This window comes from Ixodes scapularis, unplaced genomic scaffold, assembly GCF_016920785.2.
Source record: "Ixodes scapularis isolate PalLabHiFi unplaced genomic scaffold, ASM1692078v2 ptg000830l_1__unscaffolded, whole genome shotgun sequence".
Taxonomy (NCBI): Eukaryota; Metazoa; Arthropoda; class Arachnida; order Ixodida; family Ixodidae; genus Ixodes; species Ixodes scapularis.
In genome coordinates this window covers 35,265-45,000 of record NW_024610048.1, presented here as the reverse complement: position 1 = coordinate 45,000, position 9,736 = coordinate 35,265, and the positions used below count along the sequence as shown (strand labels likewise).

Here is a 9,736-nt window from a genome sequence, read left to right as displayed (position 1 = left end):
GAACAGGAGCGATAAAGAAACACAACATTTAATGCCAGTCATCTCCACTTTTAGAAAGTATCTCAGCATAAGATTAATTTGACATTTCGTTGTAAGGGTGCTGAATTCCAGACATGCTGACACAAACCGTTTTGATAAAAACGTAAAAACAAAATGTAACTGCTCCATACACGTGCCTAATAGTTTGACGGCTAGGAAACAACAAAGAGGACTAGAGAAATGTGATGAACATAAACGAATGAAGCTGGTCATGAATTGAAGCATACTTAGGTATGTGAGCCACACAACTTGCAGCTGCCATCTCAAGAAAAACAAACAAAGCCTTTAGTGATTTCGAAAATCGAAACAATCCTGGCAGGAGTTTTACAGACCTTGGCGATCGCACTATGTGATCAGCAGTCAGGCTACAGGTGTTTCCCTGATTGTATTTATCACCTTGATTGCAACTGGCCGTAGCTGTGAGTAGATTAGAATAAGACAAAGCTTCTCAAGAAGGCAGCTCGTATTGTACGTCTTCTGGACATGGGTGAAGCCGAAAAGCCAGTAGGCCGCCATGACCACAGTAAAGCCATCCTCCGCATCTTACACTTCGAAAAGCCAAACTGTATCAACGTGTATATTCATGCTCTTCGCTGCCTCCACATCGTACCCCGAGAAGGCAACGCAGGGTGCCATCGGGATGGTTCCCTCCTGCATATAAAAGCAGAATTGATTTAGTCAGAGAATAATAAAGGCCACACTGATGAGTATGATTTTAAGCATGAAATGCTTTTAGCTCCCGGCCACCAAACTGATTACGTATCTTTTCGGGAACTAACGCCAAAAATCACTTCAAAACATTCCAGGTTTCGAAGTTGACTTTGGCGTTGGTTTTCTTATTTGAAACCGGCTTTGAAACCTACTGGGTCTCGAAGTCAGTTTTGGATCAGAAAGGTGTGCACTAGCAGGGTTCAAAATTTGCTGTCAAAATTTTGTTTCCTTGAGACAAGGAAGCAAAAAGGAACATACACACCACCGTCTCAAAACCAGCACAGTATACAGCTGTCATTTATTTCCACAAGACTTCTTCCTTGTCCTCCTACACGCTACACATGCTATGGAACCTATTCCTATACACGCTGTGAAACCTATTAATTCCAAACTACAACTTTAAAAAATTATACAACATTCAAATTACTTTTTTGTATGACATCTCACCACCGAATTCTAAACCAAGAGCACATCATTCGTTTCAACTGTTTGAAGTAATCGCCCGACGAGGAGCCCGTTGTCGTCACGCTTTGACGGCGCACTTTGGTTAACCTTTCTGCTGCCGTCTTGGGGGGGGGGGGGGGGGAGGGGGAGGGGGAGGGGGGTCTCAGGCATCGTACCCACAACTGTTTAATTGGTTGGTGCGGCACACAAACTTCTGTTCGGGCTGGAACTTGGTCAACAGTGTCGGAGACGAGCCCGACGCCCATTTCAGTCGTCAAATAAAATTTCGAAATTGCTTTCATGATCTCATTAAGAGTTTCAATGTAGGCGTCTGGAATTCGCAAAATTTAGTGGCCGCGATTATGTCCTCTGTGACTGATTAGCGAAAATAAATGGTTCTACAGTAATGATTCAGATTGTGATTTATAGCGAATTAACCAGGGCTGTTAATAGCATGCTCTGTATTGTCCGCTCCGCTGGTGTTTTTTCTGCCGTCAATGCATCCACGCAGCTTGAAAGTGCCCTGCTTTATGCGACATGTGGCATGCACACACCGTGGCACTCCACTTAGCGCGGCGTGTGGTGGCAGCAAAAGCCTCTGCCAAAAACATGCTAAGCTACTCCCTGCACAGCATTTGTGGCGGCAGAAAAGATACAAGGCTATTTATATTGTTCCCGAGGGTATAGTATGTTGCAGATTAAGACGGTACGGCGAGGGGAAGAAGCTCCGTCTACACTCTTTCCACTTTAGCAGAAAGGATGCTACAGAGAAAAGAAAAAAACCACCAATTGTGGCAAGCAAACCCTTTTTGGACTGGACTGGCGGAAGTGATGGGAGACGCCAGGCAGCGTAAAAAAAGGGGAAGGGGGGAGGGTGGGAGGGGTGGACTGCAAACGTGTTTTGCAAGAATAAAAAGGGGGAAGAGTGAAAAGAGGTATTCTTCTGTAGATTCCTTTTTCTCCCGGAGCTGTGAATGCGCCATGGCTGGACTGGGCTTCACTCAATGCCCCAAATCATAATAAAAAAAATTAAAAAAAATTATTGCCGGCAGAGTTTTGCGAATTCCTAAAATGCCTTTACGGAGAGGTTCTAGAGACCCTCATTCCAGAACTGTTGACCTAGATTGCGGGCATGGGCATCTGCAGTATGCTCCGCAGGAAAAGGAGGGGGAGGGGGGCAAACCTCGTTTTCTTTCAAAGCTATAGGGTCGAAAGCTAAACCCCCAGAATAATCCCCCCCCTTCTTCTGCCACTTTGCTGATGCCCATGATTGTGGGCACCTCATCACTTACAAAATGTTTCCTAGGACCCATGTGTAGAAGGAGGAGCCACCATTCAAACACCTGTCATGACTACAGTGGAGATATATCACAATAGCAGGGAAGAATAAATAATAATGGACAGTCTGACCGGAAACAATGGTACAGTTTCAGACTCACTGCTCAGCCTGCCAGCTGAGCCAGGCTAGAAAAACGAAATTGGCAAAGTGAATGAGTTGCGAGTATAAAAATGCAAAAACAAAACCCTTCTGGAGTTCTTAGAAAATGCTGGGGCCTTCTTGTCAATGGAAAAGGCACTCAGCAAATAAATCCAATACTTGGAGCTTACGCTTCATGAGCTTGCAGTTGGCACCTTCCACTGAGATCACGGTGATGTGCTCCAGCAGCTCCTTGTTGCATCTCAAAATCTTCCTGGAGGCAAGACTGATGATAATTGCCACTCCTTCCGGCATTAGCATCATTAGCTCGATCTTTGTCTGGCGCTATAGTCTTTTCGGAACTGAAAGTAGAGCATGCATACACATTTGCATGACTGTCACAGAAGTGAAACATGACAGAACCAAATTTCTAAGAATACTTCTCCCAATTCCAGCCTACAATAAATAATTAAAAAAATTAGCTTCATCTGTCTATTTTAGATCTCTATATATTTGAAAATATACAGGCACTTTCACAGACACAGAGAACTAGCGCCAAAACAGAAAGAAAAAAATGTTTTTGGGGCCCGATTTTGGTCATCGTTGAGATCGTGATCAAGATCTCACTAGGGCCGCGCTGTGATTGGACACAGTGCCACAGACGAGCGCTCTTGACCAATGAGAATTCTTTTCGCTGTCGATGAGGCAATTTTTTGGTGAGAACCTGTGCCCTTCTTTCGGATAGTGAGATCGATATCGTGGTAAGGTGGATGCTTGTCCCAAGCTCTTGTTTTAGCACCAGTGGGTGTCAAGTTACACATGCCAGAAAACAAATCAGCATAGCCAAACGAAGCACAGGACAACAATTGCATCAGTAAGATAGCCGATGTTCCATATTTCAATTAGTTTTTGATCTCATTCTGCGCAAACACAATTCGTAGCACACGATTGTCCCTTTTTGGCTCTGTTCGCAGATGACTTGCCAGTCTGTTCGTCGTTCGGTTTCTGCCAGAGAATGATACCTAGTAGCAAACAAACTCATTATTATTCCCTTATGCTAGCAGACAATGCGTCTGGTAGCGGTATTTTATAGCGAGTTCGTTTCACACGCACTGGCACCGTTCGAGTTCTCTCCCAGAATGCATCGCACTCACTGAGTGTTGCACGGAGAACTGGACTCAAACGAATTCGCCAAATGCACCAAGTGCGGAATGCTGATGCTGCCGCCATCTATGTTGTAGAAAGAATACCAACCTCAAACCGAAACTGGCGCCTTGCTGTTCAGAGTGATGGGTGGGAATGCGAGAGTGCAGTCGCTACCAACGTTTGTCTACAAACGTTGGTTGCTGCAGCCTGTAGTTTATAGTTGCGATGACTTCAAGCAACTCGGCTGTCATAGATATAGTTACAGACGGCGTAAATTTCCGCAACCTGCTGTCCACAAAGCAGCTGGTTGCGATCTTTAAATTCTCATAACCGTTTACACTGAAGAAAACTGATGATGCTTTCCGAGCAGAAGCTTGATCTGTTTGAGCATGGCATTATGCGTGGACCACTGAAAGGGTACGGCCTAAAACTAGCCTGCTGGAATATCCAGCGAAAACTTTCGTGGGACTTTCGATTTCCATCGTCATTACGGGTGGATCAGATATTAGCCTTGGTGAGGGCGTCGAGAACGGGAGCTTTCTCGATCAAAACACAATGGGGCAAGTTAGCTGACGTAGGTAAATGTTAAACATGACGATGTTCCCAAGCCTCGGGTAAAATCACTATGTTTGGCTTTCTCTGATGCTTATTGGGCAGTCAAAGGTTTCTGCTAGGGGAGTGTTTTGTCGACAAATGTTAAATTTTTCACCCGCACACGTTGGTAATAAACATCTCGGGGGCCGGTGATGCGTTTATTCTGAGCATTTCTTTACACACTGGTATATTTCAGCGTTTTTACGGTAACAGAGCGACTTAAAACCTCCAAATAAAGCATGGTTTGTCAACTGCTTCCTTCATGAAATATGAGACGCTCACAGTTCAAGCTTGCGTTTGATTCCGTTGCCCGCAGGACGCAATTTCTATCAGAAAATCTACTTTTTTTCCTTTCAGTTCCGCAACACATCGTAGCAGGCGAACTTTCGTCGTCTGCTCCTGCTACTCGCCGGCCTCGCCGGAGCGAGGCATGACGGGATTGCATTTTGGCGCATTCTCGATTTTCTCGGTGCTGCGAGTGTATGCACGCGTGGGGTGTCAGCGATGAAACAAACTCGGAGAGTGCAACCACTCGTGGAGTGCCGGCTGAAACGAACCCGCTCCACACTGCGAGTGGACACGCGTGGGCACGAGTGCCATGAAACGAACTCGCTATTAGCTTCTTCAGTGCAAGCCGGTTGAGACCTCGATGACCAAAATCGGGCTCCCGGTGAGATGGAATGGCAAACTGAGAATGATTTCATGGCCAGGGGCCAAACAAATACTAGGTGCATTGTATGGTGAGAGTATTAGCACCGAGAAGTTTGGGTGGCGACCCCTTACGGCGAGCCAGGGTGACGTCATGCTGAGGACAAAATTTATCCCCTCACTCGCCCTGCAAAGGCCGAGACGTCGTTAGCTCTCGGCATACTAGTTTATTTTCTTTTTTTTTGTGCACGTTTTACGTAGGAAATGTGAATTATTATATGCGGCCTTATTGATCTGTAGTTGCAGGCGAAACTTCAACCAACATTCCGAGCATGGTTTCCAGGGCAGACAGCGCATGAATCACAGCTGGTATATGAAAAGGAAGAAATGCCACCACACTTGCAGGAGCATTGCAATATATTTACATCTCGCACAATCAATGCTGCTGCTGATTTGAATAAATTAAGAGGTTTTTTCATCTTTGTTTCTAAACGAAAACATCTCAGCGAAAAAGCTGCACTCTGCACGAGCAACATGTTAAATATATTCTGGGCCATGGAGAGAAAATCACAAGTGAGACCACCCAAAGGCCTTTGACTTAAATGCCATTTGTATGCCCGCAAAGCGGGGTCTGATGTTCTCCTAACCCATGAAGCTGCAAAGAACAGAATTTCAGTGTATGAAACACTTACACCGCCGCTTCCAGAACCCCTTGCACAATCGCCTTACATCGTGTGGAGGGGGCGGGGGGGTTCATCGACGGAATTGCCTCCACCGATAGCTTTCCATACTTATAACCCAATTGGTAAACGTGACAAACACGGTTGGAAAAGCTATGAAAATTCTGTCAGTATAAGTCTCACCCAGGGCCTTGTACACTGGGTAAACGAAGCCCCGCTTCTCAACGTGCTTACAGCACACAACGGCCGATGTTGACGGTGCCTTTCCCATCCTTAGTCTGACTGACCATGCTTTCTTTAATCTCGAAGTTTTCGGGTGGTAAAATATGATACCGGCTTCTTTTTGGAAATTGCATTGCAGCGCTGAACAGTAGGTCGGCATGATCACAAACCTCCGGTCGTGAGGAAACGGGCGCAGGGAAGCGAGCCAGATGCCAGAGCGCGAAGCGGAGTCCGTCGCCAGACGTCACGGTACACCTCACCCAATCAAGACGTGGCGACCGCAGCGACACTTGTGTTTGTTCTGAAGACTAATAGTATGCCGTGCAATCAAAACCATTGATCTCCACGACAATTTGCTGTATCGCGCGCCTCCGCTTGGTCGTTGCAGCTCAGGTGCGGCCACCGGATGGCCACCTTGGGACACAGATTATCAGTCAACCTTTTCGAGCATTGCAGAGGCTGGGCGGCAGCGAGCTGAAGACATGTTTTCTGCTTTTCGTTGTCATTTACCGAAGTTTGTTAAAACCCCGAACGGTGAGAATTGCGTTTGAGAGCACGTGGAAATTTTTATGCAAGTTCAGCACCACAAGAAAAGGAGTAACTCGTCTAACGCAAGTCTCGCCGTTCTGGCGGCATGATCAAAGCTTCCTTGGCATGCCAAAGTGCTGCATCTCTGTCTTCGCACGCTTGAATACCGATCAAGAATTAACGCCGTGTGGATTTGTTTCGTGAGTGCAACGTACATGAAGATGCATGTGCCTCTGGAGCAGCATTTTACTTTACTCTTAAGACTGTATTTGCAACATCCGGCACTTGCAGTCCAGAAAGGGCATGATCCAGTGGCGACAAAAGAGGGGTACACTCTTAAAAAAAAAAGAGTCGCTATGACTCTCTTTGGGGGGTATTGGCGCCCCGCAGAATCAACTCCAGTCTGTAGAGTCGCTCGACTCTTTTTTTAAAGAGAGTCGCCATGACTCCTTTGCGCGCTACAGATTTGACTCCTCCACGACTCCAGTTTGTAGAGTCACTTGACTCTTATTTAAAAAAGAGTCCTGCGACTCTCATCACACTAGAGTCCTGGTAGTGTATGGGCGACTCCAGGTGACGTAGTCAACTGCGACTCTTTAACGACTCTTATCCAACGGAGAAAAAGAGTCACACGACTCCTTCCTAATAATCCCCGTGACTCTGTAACAAAAGTTGTGAGTACCCTCCTTTTATGAAGAGTCCCCCGACTCCTATCGCAAAAGAGTCATGGGAGTGTATGAGCTACTCTCCGAAAGATAGTCAGTGCTGACTCTCAGTTTGTCTGGAGTATAGCAGCCCTAGTCAAGTATCAGTTTGTTGAACAAAGGGAGGCATTGTGATCGCTAGGAGACTTCTTGTCGCCTGCGAGGTTCAACTTGAATTACTCCAAAAAAAGGGTAGTAACATCAATTGTGTGAAAATATAAAAGTTGAAATGGGAATTTTGATTCCACCTAAAAGAAGCGGTGACATCAATTGTCTGCAAGTGTAAACGTCGAAATGCAGAACTGATATCCTACGATTTCCTGTAATGAAACATGGAAAAATGAACGATGATGGCCTTAACGATGCTGAACTGAATGCTGCTCTTAAATTTATCATGAAACACAACAGAAGCTTTCAGGACAGCATTGTTTTGTTACATTGGAATTTGCACACAACAAAAAAAAAGTAAAAGTTTTTTTTTAATCGGCAGCTTAACTTTCTATTAGTTTGGTTATACTTATCATTTACAATAGGTTGTATATCTTTTTTGTCACATGTCCATACTATTGGCAAGAGCTGGTGTGAACGAGCATGTTCTGTTGCTTTATGCCTGCTTAGAGTGGGCAGGTGGGTGGCAATAAATTGCAGGAATCTTCAAATTTAACAATAAAGATAGCTGTTTTCTCTCAGCTCATATCACTGCCATTTGTGGAAATGCAACTTCATGAGTCCTACCATGCAGGCACTGCAAAACAAGCCACAAGTATTTAAAACAATTACTTTATTAGAAATTAATGTGATACATATTGGTTCAAAAGCCTGCTTCGGCTTATCACAGGGGTTTTATCACATACACTAAACAAATAACATCATAAGAAATAATACTAATACACAAAACTGGTATAACTATTAGATAAGAACGAAAATAAATTACAATGACAAGTTTTGTGAAGGCTTGCTTTGCCTGCTTGATGTTGAGGATTAAATTAGAATTTAAAAAAATTACAACAAGTTTCCTAAAAGCTTTGTTCGCCTACTTGCTGTTTTTTCAAAGCTTTGTTTTTCTTTTTGCAGTTTCTTCTTCTATGGTTTGAATCCTCATATCAACAGCTGCACAAAAAACAAATCTAACAGAAGTTTAGATACACAATGGAACACACAAACCTTTGTATTATAGCTGGAATATTCACCAAATACATATGGAAAACATTAAAAGAGTAACCAATATTGGTAATTCTTTTTCCCTGTTCTAGGAATGTGCTCCAAATGCTGTCACAACTTTCACAGCTCCTACCGAGATCTTTGTATTTTTTTTGCCCATGAGGGTGCTCAAACACAAAAAGTGTGCTTCGTCGATTCCCCCCACATACTGACCTTTCTATGCTCAGTACATGGCTAATACCCGAGAGATTCCTGCCGAAAAGTCCAGGATGTCGATTGATAGGTACCCGCGTACAACGCACATGCTGCCAGATGTCCATGGGTGCTTTCCAGTGAAAAGTAACGCCGGGTTCCCGAAAGTCTTTCCTGGGTGGGTCCTGGGAAAAAAAAAGCCAATGATAAGAAATAAGTTTTGGAAGTCAGACGAAGTTGTAGGTGAGCAAAGTAAAATTGTCGAGGACATGTTAAGTGCCCGCAGTGTCATAGATGGAAAGTCCATGCAACAGGGTGAAGGCAAGTGAGGCAGACGCCCATTGCTGCCTTTCTATATTTCGCTTTCCCGAATTCTCACTTGATTATGAAGCATGTTGTACGGTGGAACTAGTGCATCAGGGTGCCTACCAAATTTCTGATTTCAAATTCCTCGACTTTTCTAAAATTTCCCTCGACTATTTCGATAAAAACTTCCGGACCACTTCTGGGTGAAAGGATCATAATTCGGAAACTTTATTCAGCATAGTCGTGCCCATGTGCAACCATCAAGCTTTGTTTCATATCGCCGTTCCACTCTCAGTGGTCATTTTCCCTGATGAAGCCAACTTTTTGACGATTTCCCTGAGAATTTCAGGTTGGTAGACACCCTGATGATGTATCAGGTTACAGATGGACACCATAAAAATGCAGACTATTGCATTCAAAATTATTTTAGCCATTAGGAGGAACCTAAAATATTCCCACGGAGAGAAATAGAGAGTGGAGGGGTGGGGGAGGCTGCTGCTGCTATTGTCTGCTTTTTCTTTTAAAAGAATATCACTTTAAGGCTCAAAGGGAACGTAAATAATAAATCAGTAAGTGCACTGAGAGCACTTGAAGCACAAGGGCACGCTCCCTACTGAGGAAAGAGGGGATTATACCAAGTCTAGCTGAACCTGTTCTGCAGCACCCTGCATAATCTAGTTGCTAGGCAAGACTGGGGCTTATCTACTGAGAGTGTCTAGTACAGTCAAAGAAAGCATTATAAAATTCTTTGCTGGGCAAGGTGCTTCGTGGCTGCAATGAAAGAAAAGAGTACATTAAGGCAGGGACAAGAAAGGAAGGGAAGACTTTTTTTCTGAATAAACTAGTTGGTAGTGAGCGCCTGTTTCTTCCTTTCTCGTCCCCGTCTTATTGTGCTCCCTTTTGAGTTGTAACGAAAGCAAGCTCAGATGGAATTTAGAGAGGGC

The 9,736-nt window shown here is 44.5% G+C and overlaps 1 long non-coding RNA gene across 1 annotated transcript; it reads right to left on the bottom strand.

Moving 5' to 3' along the window:
- Positions 1-529: 529 nt before the first annotated feature.
- LOC115309376 lies at positions 530-8,547 on the bottom strand. The gene is made up of 3 exons (XR_005715946.1): positions 8,508-8,547; positions 2,803-2,973; positions 530-690 (listed from the first exon to the last, which is right to left on the bottom strand). It is a non-coding gene; the product is annotated as an uncharacterized LOC115309376 (long non-coding RNA).
- Between the last annotated feature and the right edge of the window lie 1,189 nt (positions 8,548-9,736).